The sequence below is a fragment of the Macadamia integrifolia genome, chromosome 11, assembly GCF_013358625.1.
Source record: "Macadamia integrifolia cultivar HAES 741 chromosome 11, SCU_Mint_v3, whole genome shotgun sequence".
NCBI classification, from domain to species: Eukaryota; Viridiplantae; Streptophyta; class Magnoliopsida; order Proteales; family Proteaceae; genus Macadamia; species Macadamia integrifolia.
Window position 1 is genome coordinate 12305036 of NC_056567.1, and position 19714 is coordinate 12324749.

The window sequence follows — 19714 nt, forward strand, 5'->3', positions numbered from 1 at the left end:
AGGGGAAGTTGAGCCCAAGATACATGGGACCATTTGAGATCTTGTCCCGGGTTGGCTCAGTAGCCTACATGCTTGCCCTGCCACCTTCACTTGGAAATGTTCACAATGTATTCCATGTATCCATGCTGAAGAAGTACGTGCATGATCCATCCCATGTACTACCTGTGGAACCAGGGTACCTAGAGGCTGATATGACCTACACGGAACAGCCAGCTGAAATTTTGGACCGGAAGGTGAAAACCCTTCGCAACCGCTCCATTTCCTATGTAAAGGTGCGATGGGCCGATCATTCACTTGAAGAAGCATCTTGGGAGGTAGAAAAAGAAATGCGAGCCAAGTACCCTCATCTTTTTGATCAACCAGGTACGCAATTTCGAGGACGAAATTTTTCAGAAGGGGGGGTAATGTAATATCCCGCTTCTTAAACCCGGTCTGATTTCGCGATTGAACCGGTTTAACCATGCAGGAACCGAGCCAGAGGATGTTAGAGCGGGTTCCCTATGGGCTATGATGGCACGGGTGACCTTAAACACCGGCTGGCCCGACAAGTCCGAGCCAGTGCCAGAAGAGACGGGAGTACCCAAACCGTGTACGTGCACCTACCATAAGGCTATGTACGGATAAAACAGGTATTATATCTGTATTTTAAGATATATACGTTGGCTACAATGTATGCCTGGGGTGAGGTTTGAGCCGAGGGTCCGAGCCCGGTCAAAATCCCAAGTTTTGACTCTCGGGTGGGTATGACAGGTGGGTACACCTACCCACCTGAGTGACCCATCCATCACTATTCACTTAAGTAGGAATAGTATATAAAGCTTTATGACTTCTTTTCTTTCCATTTATTACCCCCATACGTTTGGTGAGAAAAGTAAAGAGGAGAGAGAAAAAGAAAGGGAAGAAGAAAGGAAGAGGAAGAAAGGGAGGATTTCAGTGGCGCCGAAGCTCGATCTTGCCATTCCGGTGCCGAGAGAGTAATCTTCAACTCAAGATCTACAGTTGGAGGTAAGAAAAGTTGGGTTTTATGAACATTCACCATACCCACGCTTTAAACCCTTGATTCGAGTATGGTTTCTTAAGATCTTGTAAACACCCTTTGAAATGATGAATCTAAGGTTTAATAGATGATTTATGTGTTGATCTTGAAGGATTTGAAGAGATATTGACAAGGTAGAAGGAGCATTGTGAGTTGGAAGTGATTTGGAGGGTTTGAAGTCATTCTTGAGCAAAGAAGGTAAGATGGTTCCCCTCACTTGAATCTAACTTAGATCTAAGCTAGAACCATCCTATAGGACTTTAAAGGTGTGAAGAATGGGTTGAGAAAAGCCCTATTTGGGTCCCCAAGGAATGGAGGAAGTTGAGAAGAAACTGGGGTTTTTCCGCCAAAACCGGCGGGTAGGACCGGTGGGTAGACAACCCACCTGAGTCACCCAACTGAGAGGACCAGGGGGGGTTCTGGCCAAACCGGCGGGTAGGACCGGCGGGTCCTACCGGCGGGTCCATACCCGCCGGTCCAAAACCGGCGGGTCCATACCCGCTGGTCCAAAACCGGCGGGTAGGACCGGTGGGTAGACAACCCACCTGAGTGACCCACCCGAGTGGCCAGAATGTGATTTTTAGGTCCGATCGAGCCCAAATCGGACGTGGGACCTTCTTTCGACGTTCTAAACACGATTTTGACGTCGGATTTCATTAATTTTGATTCTAAAATGGTGAAGTGCTAACCCCGCTCAATTTGGTTAGGTTCACCAAAGCCTACCCGATTCGCTCCGGATCTCACCCATACCGAGCGGGACTCCTTGTACGCTACAAGTAAGTGGAGAGAGGACGTTTGGCCTTGTTTCAAGGCATTTGTTTGGCATTCATATAACTATATCTAATTTAGTCATGTCATCATGAATATGCTATATAGATTAGTCATTTCACACATTGATGTGCATTTATGCTATGTTTACTTTTCAAATGCAAATTGAATGTGTTGTTATATGTTGAATGTGTACATCATGTTGCATAATGCCTTGATAGACTAGATGCCGTGATAGACTAGATGCCGTGGTCGGCTTGGAAACGAATGCATTGGTGGCCTGTGGTATGGGACACGGAGGCACTATGCAGTCGTACTACATATAGGAGCATGCGGTATTAGGACTCTCACCATCCCGCGCTACGACCCTTCCCAACAGGGGTTCAGGTGTTGGGTTGCCATTTGGGGGGAAGCAGGGGTCGCGGTTGTCGGACACTGTGGCGGTTAGGCATTACGCCCGGCGAGTCATGTAGGACAGTCGGTAACCCCGGTGGTATTTCAAGAGGGCCAATCGTACTGCTTTTAAATTGCTGGAGTCAGCACTGTCATTTAATTTATTTACATTTTTGTTGAGAGCCGGTGGACGGCATTGTCTTTATTTTTCCGAGTACTCACGGTGGGCCTTCTCCAACAGCCCTATGGGCGTATCGCGGGAGGGAGTTTGCGGCTCGTACCCGGAGTATACGCGCACTGTGGTTGTAGTAGCACTAAAACCAAAGACTTAGAAATGTTGTTTAGGTGTATGTGATTTAAAATGACTTGCATGGCATGTAGTGCATATGATGTGTTGTGATGTGTGGACTGTTGTGTGTGGTCCACCTCTCTACTTACTGAGCTAGTGAGCTCATTCCATGTGTACACCCCTTTTTAGATGATTTTGTAGGTCATGCATCTGAGGAGCTTGGGGTGGGTACCGCAGTCGAGTTTCCTGAAGAGGACTGGTGGACCCCTGATGAGTTTGAGCACGGCGTAGACTGCGCGTGTGAGAGCTGTGCTGCAGGACAGCAGTTCTGAGGCCGAGCTGAGCTCCAGCCTTGAGATCGAGCCGAGCTGTGTACTCTGATGATTTTGATAAATTCATGTATATATACTTGATATTTGAACTTCATTCTTTTTGTGTATATATCATGCCTTCGGGCCCAAATGTATATAATTATGGTATTATCATTTGGGTATCGAGTATATGGGAATTATTTACAGGTAAAACTTAGTCTTCCGCTGATCTGATGAATTGATGTTAGTGTATGTATGCTGTGGTGGAATACAGTATCTGATGATCCTGGCAGGTTTGGGTTAACCGGTGTTAACTCGGTCACCGCTCCGGTTCAGGGTGAACGGGGTGTGACAGGTGATGTACTGACTAATCCTATTATATGGTTTCCTAATCAGCAATGCACTTTCGGGGTACGATGGATTGTAACTAGTGGCAGATTGCAACATGGTATGACATGCTGTATACATGGCTATTGGGGTTACTAACCAAAGGGTTAGCTGGGGGACTAAGGTTCTTTCCGAGACTTGTGACTCCTGCCTGCAACTAGCTTATATATCTGGAGCCCGATGTACTGGGGAGGGGATACCACCTATGTTGCATAGCATTAATACCACAATCATGGACCTAGTAATGGAATAGGAAGTAGAGTAGTCAAATGAATTCATGAGCATCATATAAGGTGTGGAGCATGTATTGCATCATTTGTATTGTGTCTGCTTGCCTTCCCCCACCCCTCTCTGAGCATGTTGAGCTCACTCCATTATTCATTTTTTTTTCAGATGGAGAAGTTATTGAGTTGCCAAGTACCAGGGCTGACCCTTCAGGAGTTTTGACACTTTAGAAGTCATTCCAGATGCCGAGGCAGAGCATGGACCTGACTGTGGGTGTGATGACTATGCTTTTAAAGGCTAGAGTTATTGAGTGTCTCAGGATTTCGTTTTGTGTTTATGTTTGTATATATTCTGCTACTATAAATTATACTTTGATTGATGGAAGATATGTAAAATCTTTTGGGGATGGATTGTATTTCACCCCTTTTGTGATGTAATATATAGAGTTATCATGTAGTTAGACACCATAATTATCTATTTGATCTTGTTATGTGCATGATTTTAGTTATCTTATGGATTGTGGTTATTAACCTGCAACTTTGTGATCCTGGGGAGTCAGGCTGACTGGATACGGTCAGGTGTCCGGTATTGAATATCTTAGCTATTTATGGTGGGGTGTGACAAGCAAGGAGAATGGAACTGGAATTACTAATGAATGAAGTTATCGTGACGTTAGCTGCCTTGATGATGCAATGCTCTTACCTAGAGAAGATTCAAGCAGCTTAGCTCACTGATATAGAATTACTGAAAATAGTTAAGGGGATCAAAGAAGGAGACCAGAGAATGTGGACTTCACATTGACCAAAGAGGGAGTCCTGAAGTTTGGAAATAGGGTGTGCATACCGAAGGATGAAGAATTGACATAATTGATACTACAAGAGACACATAACTCACCTTACTCAGTCCATCCTGGTAGCACCAAAATGTACGGAGATTTGAGGAAATCGTATTGGTGGAGTGGCATGAAGAAAGATGTGGCTACTTATGTAGCCAAATGCTTGAATTGCCAACAAGTGAAAGCTGAAAGGAAAAGACCCCACATATTACTACAACCTTTACCCATGACGGATTGTACATGGGAGCAAAAAACTATGGACTTTGTCACTAGTCTTCCTCGTACTCAGAAAGGGAGTGATACAATTTGGATAGTAGTGGATCATATAACCAAAGTAGCTCACTTCATTCCCATGAAAATTACATTCTCCATGGAGAAGTTGGTTCAGCAGAAAGACTTAAAGTGCAATGTTGGGATTAGCAAATTTGGAAAGAAAGGGAAGCTTAGCACCAAATACACGAGACCTTATAAGAATTCTAGCTTGATCAGACTAGTAACCTACAAAATACCTATACCACCTGAGTTGGACAGGTATCATGACGTATTCCACATATTGATGTTGAAGAAGTGCATTCCCGACCCAGTATAGATTTTGAACTACATACCCCTATAATTTGATGCTGATTGGGGATATGTGGAGCATCTTGAGGAGATTATTGATCAGAAGGATCGCAATCTTCAGAGTCATACTGTCTCTTATGTCAAAGTCAAGTGGAGAAGCACACGGAGTAAGAAGCATCTTGGAAGCAAGAAGATGAAATGAAGAAGAAATAACTTGGAATGTTTGGGTTAGAAGGTACGTCAATTTTCAAGGACGAACATTTTTGTAAGGAGGGGGGAATGTTACATACGTGCCCAAACCTAACAAATTTTCATGGTAACAGATGATCCACCAGAGTTGCAAAGCACCAATGAACTATGGATAGCAACATTCTACTGTCGGGAAGGAAAGGATGATCCTTTGTGTCATGGTTGACCATGACGACAGAACAGAAAGGAATTTAAACCTCCAATGAAGCTTAGGTAACTTTGCCAACACTAAAGACCTCCTTAATTTCATCATGTTGAACAAGTCTATATAAAGGCTATGGACCTCCCACACAAGTCCTCGTGCATATAGGGCCAAGGATTGGAGAGCAACCCAGCCAAATCGACCTTTTGGGGCAACCGGATGGTTCAATTGGTTGGCTGGTTGCACCACCCGGAGACACTTAAACTGCTCCACACATAAATTGCTCCAAAGGAGGTTATTTTGATGTGGCTACCTACCTGTATGCCCCTAGACCACTCCAATGAATGTTCACACCTTCATATTGATTGATTAATGGACAGGTATTGTATAAAGGTGGACCCACACCATCAACCAATGGATTAAACTTGTTTGGCCAAAAACCCATTTAATTGTCAAACAGGTTTTAGTCATTAAATAAGCCTATTTAAAGCCCAACCACCTCTCATTTGTTCATTGCACAAGTCAAGGAGGAAAGAGAATAAGGAGAGGAAGGAGAAGGAGAAGGAGAAGGAGAAGGAGAAGGAGAAGAAGAAGAAGAAGGAAGGGGGAGTTGAGGAAGGAGCTCCACCTCCAAGCATTCCTTGTGAAGACCACCTTTCCATAGTGCCAAGGTAGGTTCTCTCTCCCTTATACAAGTTCTTTCTCTCTCTCTCTCTTCACTCTACAAGATCATAACCTAAGCTAAGGAGGGGACTTTTATACATTATACACTAAATGGGAGCCTTGGGAAGATGGAACTCATACCTATATGATCCAACTAAATTCATCCTAGCATATAGGTATAAGATCCATGAAAGTGGGTGACCTAATTGGGGTGGATCACCAAATTGAACCTAGGGGTTGGTGAGGATCAAAATCCCTCACCATAGAAACTAAGGTTTCATGCCCTAGGAGGAGTAGGATGAACCTAGGAATGAAGAGTCATAGTTGGGAAGCCAAACAAGGGAAAAATCCCAATTCCTGCCCAACTGGCTAACCCAACTGGTTGATCAAAACCCATCCACCAATTCTATCAACCGGTTGGTTTTTCGATAGTCTGTAAGCCTTCGTATTGATCCTTCATTGGAATCAACCAGTCAGGATAATCCACCAAGCCCATTAGCGAGTTACAGTATGATTAGCCTATGATTTGGGTTTTAGTTGAGGATTTTTGTAGGGGTTTGTTAGGGGTATTTAAGGGATTAAAATGTAACTATTATGCATATATTAGATAGGTTGAACTACCTTTAAATAGGAAAAATACATGGATTCACGAGAGATTGGTAATTTGTTCTAATTCATGTACAATTTAGGTAAGTAGGTGTTTAACTTAATTTATGGAGTGTTTATGATTTAATTTCTTTTTGCATGCTCATATTGTGATGTCACACGTGTTTATGCATCAATTTTCTATTATGATTTTATTATATGGATTGGAGCATGTGTGTGTGGGTATGTGAAAAATGTGAGTGTGTGAAAATGTGCGAATGTGGATGAGATGTGGATATGGAAGGTGAGGGGCATGGTGAGGCCGAAGAGGAATTCCGGTACCATGTGCCCTGGTTGCCTAAGTATTGATTTGTTGGGATTGTATTCATGAATAATATACATGGGTAGGATCAAAAAATTGGTGCTACAATCCCTTACCAATAAGAGATGAGGTATTGGCTAATCCCAGCAGGTAGGTCTGAGGTTCGTTCTAGAATATCAAGTTCATTGTATGATTAGTGAATGTCGTACACGAGCGCTGCAAGACTGGGCCGGTGCAGTTAGGGTGATTACTCCTAGGGGCTTACCGGGTACTGAAGTATAAATGTAGGGACCAATATGCTCCTTCTTGTAACTTGCTTATATTGTCGAGGGACCGACGATTACTAGTAAAGAGGGATACCACCTACATTAAGTAGCACTCTAACCAAGCTATTGGACTTAATGTGATTGTATAGGTTTATTAATTAAAATGGACTCAATCTGCATTAAGGAACTTGTTTGAGCATGTGATAGCATTATTATTATTGTGTGTACTTGTATACCCCCACACCCTCATAGGGCTTGGGAAGCTCATCCCATGCTATTTTTCCTTTATAGATGGTGATTCAAGTGTATAGGTACCAGACCAAAGTGAGGTCCCAATCAGCATAGTCGAGGAGTCATATACATAGGAGTACATGGACCACGACCAGGACTATGGCTATGAGGGTTATGCTTTCGAGCATCTGGTAGGATGATGGGCATCATCCTGCATTCTTTTTTATTCTTTTTGTCTAATTATAAAGTTTCTTCTTAATACTGTATTTATTGGATAGTGATATCAAAACAATGTCTGTAACTAACTATAACACCCTAATTTTTTTTAACCCCTAATCTATGTTCAGGTAAGGAAATAGAGGAGAGAAAGGCAGCATTGGCATGAACGGTAGTGGTAGAGTGCCTAAAGGGCAAAGATGACCCTACTTGTTGATACCCAGCCTGCCAAGGTCACTGAAAGAATCATCAGGAAGCAGGGCACACAGGTACAAATTCCAACCCATATTGAGCAACGTACCTTAGATAGAAGAGCAAACCCAAAGTTGGGTAGAAAGGGCAGTAACCGGCAAGTCCAACCGGTTGGCCAGCAGGGCTGTTAGAAACCAGAATTTTTCCAGTTTTCCTAGTAGGGCCCACACCTCTATAGCACAGCTCCCCATGATTTACCATGTGTAGCGGTTTTTTTGGAGGTCATAACCCACCTTATACCACATTAGACAGAGATGTACAAATAAAGTTATAATTTAATAACCTAGTTAGTTATACAAGGTAACTTATAAGGGCCTAGCCAAACAGACCCTTGAGTCTGTTTTGCTGTCTTATAAATAGCCTTATTAAGCCCTAATTCATCTCACTTACACCAAACATTTAATGCTAACAATAAGGAAAGGAAGAAGGAGAAGAGAAGAAGAGGAAAAAAGAAGAAGGAAAGAAGGGAAGAAGAGGAGATAGAAAGAGAATTGCTGCATCTGAGACAGTTGTTGGAAAGTTCTACACTCAGGTGAGAAATCTGCTAAGCATAACAATGGATTTTGATGAATTTCATTAGAGTTAGTAGTTAGGGTTAGTAATCCTAGCTGAATTGGGTTGCAATCTAGTCCTTATGAATGGATCAGCTGTCTTGTAAAAGAAACCCCAAAATTTAGTAGGTTTAGGAACTGTAATGGCTAGAAGATAAAATCTCTGTGAACCTTAGAGTAAAAGGTTTTCATTTTCTTAATGGAATTTTGTGAAATTAAGGTGAAAATTGGGGTTGGTTAGGTAGAATTTTGCAGAAAACCCTATGGCAGAATTTTATCCAGTCCCGGAATTGGGAATTCTGTGGGCAATTGAATGAACTCTCCTCTGGGAACCTGTTGGAAGTCTGATTAGAGTTGGAATCCTAATGCTGAGATCATAAACCCTTGATTCCAACCCTAACTAATAGACCAACCTGGGAGAAGGAATTTAATTCAGTAGAATTGATTAAATTCAGATTTAATTTACAAAATTTTTGTACAACTAGCTTTACAGACCTGTGTTTCACTCAATTGGAACCCATAATTGGGTCAGCATGCAGCCCCCACATGCACATATGGTTCACTATACAGAGGTAGAACACCCAGGCCCAGAATTGAGTCAATTATAAGTCTACAGTTCACAGAACCAACCTTGGCAGAATTGAATTTTGTAGGAAAGGGGCATCGGTAGGTGCAAGCAACCGACCGATGGTTACCTAACTGACTTGCCTATGAGGGTCCTAGAACCTAGAATGGCTACTGATGTGGCCAGTGGATCCTTTGTATGTGGTTGGGGCCTGCTGACACATTCTTAAGTAAAATCTATTCCTTTGGAGAAAAAGGTTGAGAAGAGGGTCACAGAACCCTAACTGACTGTTGATATGGCCGCAGGGTACCTTGTCCAGATATGGGGCCCACTGACATATCTCTTTAATGAATTTAGCCCTACTAACAGAAAGGTTGTAAGAAAGGGACTGTGTAATAGAAATCCAGTCAGGGCTTGGATATTAGGGTTTTAAGTTAAACTAAATAGGTTGAGGTAGTAGAGTTATTTATTAATAAACATATGTATACATTGTGCAATCAAGAACCAAAATCATCGGTGAGGATGCTAAACCAATTTGGGAATCTATCGCACAAGTGATTTAGGAAATCAAGGTGAGTGGATGTTTAACTTATTTTACTAAGCGTTTTCCCTTATTTTAATTTATGCTTGATTCCCAAGCATATTGTAATGTGCATATTATTTATCTATTACTGATACTGTGGATCTGGAAGCTAAAAAAGGTAAGGCAGGTAAGATGGGACACAAGTGAGTGCCCGGCATTTTTTTTGTATGTTTGTGTGTATGGTAATGATTGATGGGCATCATATAGAAGGTTTGTGGGCTAGGACTTAACAACCAAGTGCTATAACCCCTTTTCAGTAAGGGTGAGGAACTAACTAATCCTAACTCGTGGCTACTTGATTAGCTATACACTTCCGGGGTACAACGTACTGTACCTAGAGTTGGATTGTAGCAAAGTATGATGTACTATACACTTAAATGCCGGGCGTATTAATCAGGGGTTAGTCGGGGGACTAAGGTTCTTTTTGGGACTGGCTGAGTACTACCTGTAACTAGCTTGTATCCTTAGAGCCCACCATACTGGGAAAGGGGATACCACCTACGTTGCATAGCACTATACCATTTCTTCAGACTTAGTAATGGACTAGGAAGTAGTGTAATTAAATAAATCCATCAGCATCATATAAGGTTTGGAGCATGCATTGCATCATTTGTACTGCGTTTGCTTGCCTGCTCTCACCACCTAACTGAGCATGTGGTGTTCACCTCATTCTATCTACACTATTCTAGATGACGTGACCAGTATTTTGTCGGCTACCAGCATTGATCCTATGGGATTGGTCGTGGACTTTTTGGCCAGTGTCTTAGAGACTGAGCTAGAGCATACACCCAATTGTGGTTGTGACGACCGTGTCTTCGAAGGCTAGACCTACTGAGTGATAGTACTTATGCTACAAGAACTCTTTTTGTGTAAATATTTCGTTGTAGTAAGAATACTCTAATGAAATATATTAATACTAATGAATGAGCAATGTGTAAATATTTTTGGGAGATGTATTGAGAAATCACATATAATTAAAAATTATATTTCTATCAGATAGTAGACATTGGATATATGTATAAGCTGGACTGATTATGTACAAGATTTTAGATTTGGTGTTATGGTTATACACTCCCTAGTTTGTGATCCTATGGAATCAAGCTTACTGGATATGGAAAGGTGTCTAATGCCGCATACCGTTGCTAGAAAAGGCAGGGTGTGATAGAATGTTATCAGAGCAAGGACTTTGGATTGACCATAACCCACAAGATTATAGGACATTCAGTGTCAAAGGAATAATATTAAAAGTTTCAAGATAAGAGCATAAGCTTTAGTACACACATTAGAGGACTAGCCTAGGTGTTAAAGCCAATCACTAATAATAAGGAAAGAGCATAAAAGGTAAATTAGTTAGAAATTAAAAGAAACAATGTTACACCCGTGCCCTAATCCAGTCTAATTTGAAACTGTTGTGTTAGGCCTTGGATCGAAGATTGAAAGTACGATTGGGTTTTGGCTTGCGGCTGCGTATTACCAAGGGGGTAGAGATGACCCCACATGTTCATGCATTGCGTGACTATCTAATTGGAGGGGATTCATACCTTCCGATCCCAAACGGTAAGTAACACGACTCACCACATTTAGTTTCTGGCACGCATTATAATTGTCGAAAGGCCTTGTGCATGTTCGAGGGCAGCCACCCATGTCAGGCCAATCATGGGACAGCAAGCTGTCTTGGGCACTAGATACAAGCCATCGGAAGTAGCCTGGGCATGAATCTAGTGCCTATTTTCGGTGGGTCCACAGGCTGCTGTCGAGTTTTTGATGCCCGTGGGTCCCACCACTCGCATCGTAAATGGTTGAGGATGATCACAAATCATCCTCCACACCTTCCTCTTGATGTGAACACCTTATGGACCTAAACGTGCAGGTCCTTGTGCCCCGAAACTCATTTTAACCCGATTGGTTCAAAAGAGACCCAAACCAAACAGACCCTTAGGCCCAACTTAAGTTATAAGTTGGGAAATGAGGATTCATTTCCTCATTTCCCTTGTGCCCAATGTAGGAGAGGAGAGAAAGAGTAGAGGAAGGAAGGAGAAGAGGAAGAAGGAGGGGATTGGAGGTGTACCTTGGTGCTAGCTACCGCCTTGTTGTCAGAATCGCTGCCGGAGGTAAGTGCAACCTCCCATGCCACTCCTCTCTTCATTTTGACCTAGACAAAGCTAGGTGTGGATAGGATCTTGGTGTACACACCATGTTAGGATTGTAGGATGGGTGCTCTACCCTCCCGGTGTTGTTGCCGAGATCGAACCAATCCTGGTGAGCTTTAATAACATGTAATGCCAAATGACCAACTAGGGTTTCAATCGTTTGATCGACGTATCTCCCAAACGGCTTAGTGGAAATTGAATTTTCTTAGCTTAGAATGATGCTAGGGACATCCCCTACAAACTCCATGGAACAAATCCTAGTAATCAAGCCCAAGCCGAAAAGCCCCAAATTGTTGGACTGCCCTATACCTCCATCAGAAACAGTCCATCGGATCCACTGGGTCTATTTCTGGTGGACTTTGAGCCTTATGTGCTCTCTGTCACCTCCACCAGAAACAGGTCTAATATTTTTGGTAGTTGTTTCAGGTGACAAATATTGTTACTTAGGGATAGTGTCTGTGCATTTTGGGGGGTGACTTGTGTGGGTCCCTCCCGATGTTTCTGATGCGTACTGATGTACGATTCCCTTGTGTCTAGGATAATGACACATACGTGCCCCGAATCCAGAATTGAATTGATCGATCGGTGGCTATACTTGAACCCAAACACGAACGATCGTAAAACATGTGAGGGATGGGCTGTGTTTATTTTTAAAATGTTTATTGTCATTAAATTGCTCACATGCTTAGAATTATATGTTTAATTGTAATTATTCAAATACGATAATGATATGCTACATTGTCATTTTACGATTTTGATATGAACTGTATGAAAATGTATGATGGGATCCGGTGTGGCCGAGGTGATACTAGTACCGTGATAGCCTTATGTTTTGATGTGTGTGTGTGTGAGATGGAATCCGGCGTGGCCAAGGTGGTACCGGTGCCATGATTGCCGTATATATATTATATTCATGCATTGATTATGTGCATTAGAGTTAGTTGTAGTAGCAGGTTATACTTTGTGGCCAAGATCTCGCTGGTATCGTGTACCCTAGGACTACATTTGGAAATGGATATGCTTCATGGCCGAGGTTTTGCCGGTGTTGCATAGTCTATACTCAACTGTGATATGTATGCTAGATTAGGTAAATGGTCTCAAGTTTCACTTTGTGTCTAAGGTCTCTTTAGCATCGTGAACCCGGGACTGTATTTGGAGATAGGTTACACTTTGTGGCCGAGGTCTCTCCGGTATTGTGTAATCCATACTAACTGTATCATTATGAAGGCATATAGTATATATGTGGTTAGGTATCACTCCCTATGCTATGCACCCTTGCCAACAGGGGTTGAGGTGTTGGATAACCCATTGTGTATGTTTGATGAGCCTTCCCGAAGTGTCACTCCCGCGGTACGATGTGATTGTTACCGAAGGCGGGAACCTGTCTGGTGTGGCCAATGTGTTAACAGTAGTCGATATCATTTCCAAGACGAGGGATAAATCCTAATGCTCCGTAGTAGCATTTGCCAGACTTAATTTGTATTGTTAGGTGGATAATAAATAAATGAACTGCATCATGAGCATCATAGACTATGTGTTTAATTTTCGTAATCATGTATCATAAATACCGTTGCTATTAACTTGCTTGGATGTGCTTGACCCCACCCCTCATAGAGCAAGTTGGAAAGCTCACCCCACATATACACCCCTTTTTAGATGATGATGCAGGTACCGTGGTGCCGATGGTGGGTGATCCAGTATCTTCTGGGTCAGAGTACGGTGTGAGTGACTGGTGGATGCTAGAAGCGGAGGAGCATGATTAGGACTGTGCTTGCGATCATTGTGCTTACGCTGCACCGTGAGATTGTATATCATATTTTGATACTTTTAGATATAGTTATGGATTGTATATTTTCTTGAGATTATATTATATATCATGGATGAATGTAACAGAATAACTCGATTATTGCTATTATATTACTATTAGATGTTTCCCCATTTTTTATAATTCCGCTGCTTATGTTGGTTTATGTTGTGAGATTGTGAAAATGTTAAGGTACTGCTACCAGAGATCCTGGTAGGTTTGTAAGACAGGTATATGTCTTACTCACATCGTCGGTATTCTTAATGGTAAGTTAGGTCTGCCGAGAGTGAGGTGTGACAACTATGGTATCAGAGCGTGATGCTCTGCCTTAACTCACAATCTTAGCCAAACCATGATTTTGGGGAAACTAGAATTAAATAAAAATCTCAAGACAACAATAATAGAAATTGTACAATTAGGAGACAAGCATAGGTGTTAAATCCATTTCATTATAATAAAGAACTTGAATACACAACTTACACTTTTTATAAAATTAAAGTACAGAAAGCAGTAAATCCTAACTATCCTAAGTCTAGGAAATTAAACAACTGAAGCAAATGACATAATGTAAAAGTTCAACTAAACCTAAAAACACCAGACTCAAATAAAAATAGGAAAATGGAAATCCTAACGGCTATAGTGGCAAACGTGCCACTACTCTTGCTGCTGCTGCTGCTGTTGCTGGTTCTATTCTTGGCCTTGAGCCTAGTTCGGACCATGCGTTCCTGGAGGAAGCACCGGAATACCGAGAAGGAAATCCATCGCTTGCATCTGCGCCTCTAGGGAGGCCACTCTATTGTCCATAAGATAATAGGTCCTGTCTATGCTCTCGAGGCAGCCATCAATGCTTCTCATCAGTGACATAGTGGTGTCTAGACGGGCCATAACATCAGACTATGAGGCCTCACACCCCTAGTGCTCTGAGATGTAGAAGCCGCCATAGAACCCATAGCCTGGGGATCAGGTAGTGGAGCCCCACCAACCCCAACAGCTTCTCCTCCTGCACCAACATCACCAGCACTGCCACCCTCTACCTCCATAGGTTGCTGACCCTCTCCTGGGATAGGTGTCACCTCCCTCAGATCTATGGTCATCTTCCTCAGTGAGTTTTGGTTGAAGTCTATGACCTCTTCACCCAAGCGTTCCTCACCCTCCAAGTCCACCCCAAAGTGGTGGAAGATGTCATTCAATATCCTTCCATAGCATAAGTTCCCTACTCGGTGATCCTGCCCCTCAGACCGAATTACCATGGTCCACATTAGGAGGTAAGGCAGACGTATCTTCACCCCCATGTACACGCAGTATGTCACATAGGCTTGAAGGGCGGATACCTCGTTATAATGTTTGCAAGTGGGGAGGACATTCAGCTGAATGCATGGCAGACAACCTTTGGAGTAGCAAAATAGTTGACTGAATGGTTCCACCCCTCGGTTTCCTTAGTCAGCATGTCATTGATCTCCTGAAAGGTATCGGGACTCTGAAACTCATATGCTGGAGTCCAAGGTGGGCAGTACACTAGGTCACCAACATTGCTAACCATCAGAATGTTGGCTAACTACCCCATGTCGAAGGAGATCTCCACCCCCTTCACATAGGAGGTGATCTACATCTCTTTGGTGCCTTGGTTCATGCATTCCATGTTGGAGTAGAATAGCTGGACTAATGTGGGGTAGTAGTATCTGTTGGGTTTCAGGATATGGTACCACCCAATCTCCTCAAACCATTGATGAAGGTGGAATGCACGGAAGTCGTTGGTCCTCACATAGACTCCTGGGTCAACGTTATGGCGCTCAAAGAACTCCCAACGGTCTCACTCAACTACAAAGCGAAACAGGATTGGGTTGAATTGCTCAGCGGCATCTTGCTCCTCTTGTATAAGAGCACGTCAGGTACGCACATGGCATCCAGACATTGTTGCAAGATGATTCCTAAGGATTTAGAATGGAAAACCTAGTTAAATGGCTGGTTGCCAAACTCACAGAGAAGAAAATCATAAAAACTAGGTTACAAAGAGAGAAAACATACCTTGGATGTGAATGCGGCTCCAATTGATTGCGAAATAGCGCAAGGAAGGTAGGGAATGTGTAGCAAAAGAATCCTTAGCCATTTCCACACCTTTCTCACAAGAGTAAATAGGGTTTTGTGTGAATAAGCCAAGACCCAAGCCTATTTAAAGACGATTTGGTGCCACCAGAAACACTGGGCATGCTTTCGGTGCCTGTTTTTGGTGAAAAGAAAAGTTGAAATTTGGCCTCTATTTTGCTCACCGGAAATACCACTGATATTTCCAGTGGATTAAACCATATTTCTGGTGAATTGACCCCCTGTTTCCAGTGGACTCTTTTGGAAAATAGGTCATTTTTTTTTCAAATCTAAGGGTTTATTTCGGTTCCTTTAATGGTGTGTCTCTTTGGGATTCATGCGCTACCGAATTTTGATGTGTGGACCCCACTTATGCATGCCCTATCCCTAATTTTACCAATCGTGTATGTGTGGGACCCACTGTGTATGCGTGTGTTCCAATTACATGCAACCTTGTCTATGCATGTGTACTAATCGGATTCCTTCACAGGAATCATGTCACATCGAAACACCCAATTTTGATCCCAATCATGCCTGTCACCTCCCGCTTCCCCTACATTGAATCGGGGTAGACCCTACAATACACCACCGGCCCCGCCTATACTTACGGCCCAGGATGTGGTATCCATCATGAATAACATGATGCGGGAAGTGGAAGAAAGACAAAATCAATTTATGGCTGGGATCGATAATAGAATCCAAGCGGCAATGGAAGCCTGCAATGCACTGCCTGCACCTCCTACTCCACCGGCACCCATTCCAATACCTACTGGATTGGCTACCCTTCAAACATCTGGCGGAGCACAGGTGCATGGGCACGTGCAAGATCCGATGCCGAAGTAAGCTGAAGCCCATGTAGAGGGCTGGATAGATTTGACAAAAATGATGGAGAAGTTTTAACGGCTTAGGCCCCCATATTTCTCCAAGGTGGGGCAAGACCTGTTATATCCATCAAGATGGATTGGTGGAATGGAGAAGGCTTTTAGACTGATGGGCTACACCAATGAGCAAAAAATTTTGTATGCAGGCTATCAGTTACAGAATGAAGCAGATGATTGGTGGAGTGCCACCGAGCCTATTCTGAGGGCTAGTAACCCGAACCCTACTTGGGAAGATTTCAAAGGGGCCTTCTTTGAGAACTATTTTTCAAAAATATTTTGGGATAGGAGAGAGAGTGAGTTCTCTCAGTTGATTTAAGGTCCCCGGTCGGTGCTCGAGTATCAGCAGCACTTCGAGGAGTTATTCCATTTTGCTCCTAAGCAACTGAGAGGTGATAGAGCCAAGGCAAAGAAGTTTGAGAAAGGGTTGAGGCCAGGTATTGGGTCAACCATTGTGGGGTTGAAACTACAAACCTATGATGAGGTGGTCCAAGTGGCCAAATCTATTGAGGACCAGCATATGGTTAACTACACTGCTCAGCACGGGGTGGGAAAGAGGCCAATGGGGTCTACTGATTCTAGGGCAGGCAACAAACCTTTCCAAGTGCCCTATGCCAACCCAACTCTAATACAGTTTAGGAGGCCCATTGCTAGTCAGACTTCCCAGTCCTCCCGATCTAGTGTTGTATCTCAGTCTTTGGGACTAGGCCCGAGATGTTTTCATTGTGATCAGTCGGGCCACATGGCGAGGACATGGCCCCATCGAAAGCCAGGCGATGCACCCTACACTATGCCACCTAGGCCCCAGTAGACATATTTAGCCCCTAGGCCAGCATAGCCCCTATAGGGCTAGAGACAATAGAGCAGAGTGTTTGCTATGACTACAGAAGATGTTGAGGCTGCCTCTGGTGTGGTGACAGGTACATTTTTTATACCATTATTGCCTGCACATATGTTATTTGACTCAGAAGCCTCGTATTCGTTCGTGTCACCGACATTTGCGAAGAAGATGAGAATTCCACCTAAGGGACTGACTTAATATTTGGCTATGAGCACCCTACAGGAAGTGTGGTGGGTTTGAACTATGTTTATGAGCCTTGTCCAGTGAACATAGGCGACCATGAGTTGAATGCTCACTTGATCAAGTTGGATATGACCGACTTTGACGTGATTTTAGGAATGGACTAGTTGTCCGCATATAGAGCCAAGGTGCTATGTGTAGAGAAGGCTATCATTTTTGGACCTCGTGATGATTATGAGTTTGTGTTCCTAGGGGATGAGCCCAAGAAACCCAAGAAAGTTATCATATCCGCACTCCAGATGAAGAAGCTACTAGATAAGGGATGTCAAGGCTACTTAGCATCTATGATAGATACTGAGATAGAGATTAGGCCATTGACCAAGCTAGATGTGGTGAGGAAATTTCCCGATGTATTCCTAAATGACTTGACAGAATTTGCTGTAGACTTACTCCCCAGTTCGGCACCAGTGTCAAAAGCCCCTTACCGCATGGCCCCCACAAAGTTGAAGGAATTGCAGGTGCAGCTTCAAAACCTTCTGAAGAAGGGATTCATTAGACCTAGTATGCTCTATGGGGTGCACCGGTGCTATTCATCAAGAAGAAAGATGGAAGTATGAGATTGTGCATTGATTACCAGGAGCTTAATAAGCTAACCATCAAGAACCGGTATCCTTTGCCATAGATAGATGATTTATTTAATCAGTTGTAGGGTGCCAAGGTGTTCTCCAAGATCGACCATAGATTGGGCTACCACCAGCCCAGGATCAAGGATAGTGATGTCAGTAAGACAGCCTTCAGATCAAGGTATAGACATTATGAGTTCTTGGTAATGTCATTTGGGTTGACCAATGCACCGGCTACATTTACGGATTTGATGAACCGGGTATTCTAGGATGTCTTAGATAAGTTTGTGATAGTATTCATTGATGACATTTTGGCCTACTCTAAGAGTGCAGAGGAACATGTTGTTCATCTGAGGTTGGTACTATAACGGCTGAGAGAGAAGCAACTTATGCCAAATTCAGCAAGTGCGAGTTTTGGTTGTCACAGGTGGCATTCCTAGGCCACATTGTTTCAGCCAAGGGTATAGAGGTTGACCTAGGCAAGGTGAAGGCAATACTAGAATGGGAGACTCCCAAGAGTGTAGCAAACATACGTAATTTTCTGGGATTGATCAGATACTACAGGAGGTTTATTGAAAACTTCTCTCGCATTGCTACCCTGATGACCCAGCTCACATAGAAGGGTGTAAAATTTGAGTGGTCTGATGCTTGTGAGAAAAGCTTCAAAGAGCTAAGGCAAAGGTTGGTATTAGCTCTAGTTCTGACTATTCTGACCAGTACAGGTGGTATGGTTGTGTATAGTGATGCCTCCAAGCTAGGATTGGGTTGTGTATTGATGCAACACGGGAAAGTCATTGCCTATGCATCTCGTCAGTTGAAGGATTATGAGAAGAACTACCCCACCCACGATTTAGAGTTGGCAACTGTGATTTTTGCACTGAAAATCTGGAAACACTACCTGTATGGTGAGAAGAGTGAGATCTTTAGTGACCATAAGAGCCTCAAGTACTTCTTCACCCAAAAAGAGCTCAACATGAGACAGAGGCATTGGTTGGAGCTAATGAAGGATTATGATTGTACTATCCACTATGACCCAGGAAAGGACAATGTGGTAGCTGATGCACTTAATCGAAAATCCCAATCACTGACTCTTGCATCACTAACCACCAATGAGTATCTCCTAGAGGAGGCCAGGAAACTAGACTTAGAGCTATTAGTAGAGGGTGTCACTTTGTCACTATTGGCATTAGTGGTGCAACCTAGTATGGTGGATAGAATCACTACAACACTACAACTCAGGTTACTGATGCAGAGCTATAGAAGCTGATAGCAGAGTGCTAGGAAGGAACCCAAAAGGACCCAGATTTCTCGGTGACTGAAAGCGGGATCCTCAAGTTCAAAGGGAGGTTGTGTGTGCCCAGTGATAGTGATTTACAAGACACAGTTTTGAGAGAGGCACATAACTCTCCATACTCCATTCCCCCCAGCAGCACTAAAATGTACAAGGACCTCAAGGGCTCCTACTGGTGGAAAGGAATGAAGAATGATGTGGCCACACAAGTGTCTAGATGCCTCACATGCCAGCAAGTCAAGGCTGAGAGATAGAGGCCCCATGGGTTATTACAGTTCATATTTATTCCGGAGCAAAAATGGGAGAATATTACTATGGACTTCGTCACAGGCCTACCCCGTACACAGAAGGGTATGGATGCCATTTGGGTAGTTGTGGACCACTTGACTAAAGCAGCTCACTTTATCCCAATCAAGGTCATATTTTCTATGGACA

The 19714-nt window shown here is 43.2% G+C and overlaps 2 long non-coding RNA genes across 2 annotated transcripts in view; both read left to right on the forward strand.

Annotated features, from left to right (window-relative positions):
* Positions 1–566: 566 nt before the first annotated feature.
* Positions 567–3946, forward strand: LOC122092818. The gene is made up of 2 exons (XR_006144322.1): positions 567–629; positions 3578–3946. It is a non-coding gene; the product is annotated as an uncharacterized LOC122092818 (long non-coding RNA).
* Positions 3947–7384: 3438 nt separating this feature from the next.
* LOC122092641 overlaps positions 7385–19714 on the forward strand; it is a 39333-nt gene continuing 27003 nt past the window's right edge. The window contains exons 1-2 of the long non-coding RNA XR_006144246.1: positions 7385–7454; positions 7611–7748. This is a non-coding gene — a long non-coding RNA (uncharacterized LOC122092641). The remainder of the gene's footprint in view (positions 7455–7610; positions 7749–19714) is intronic.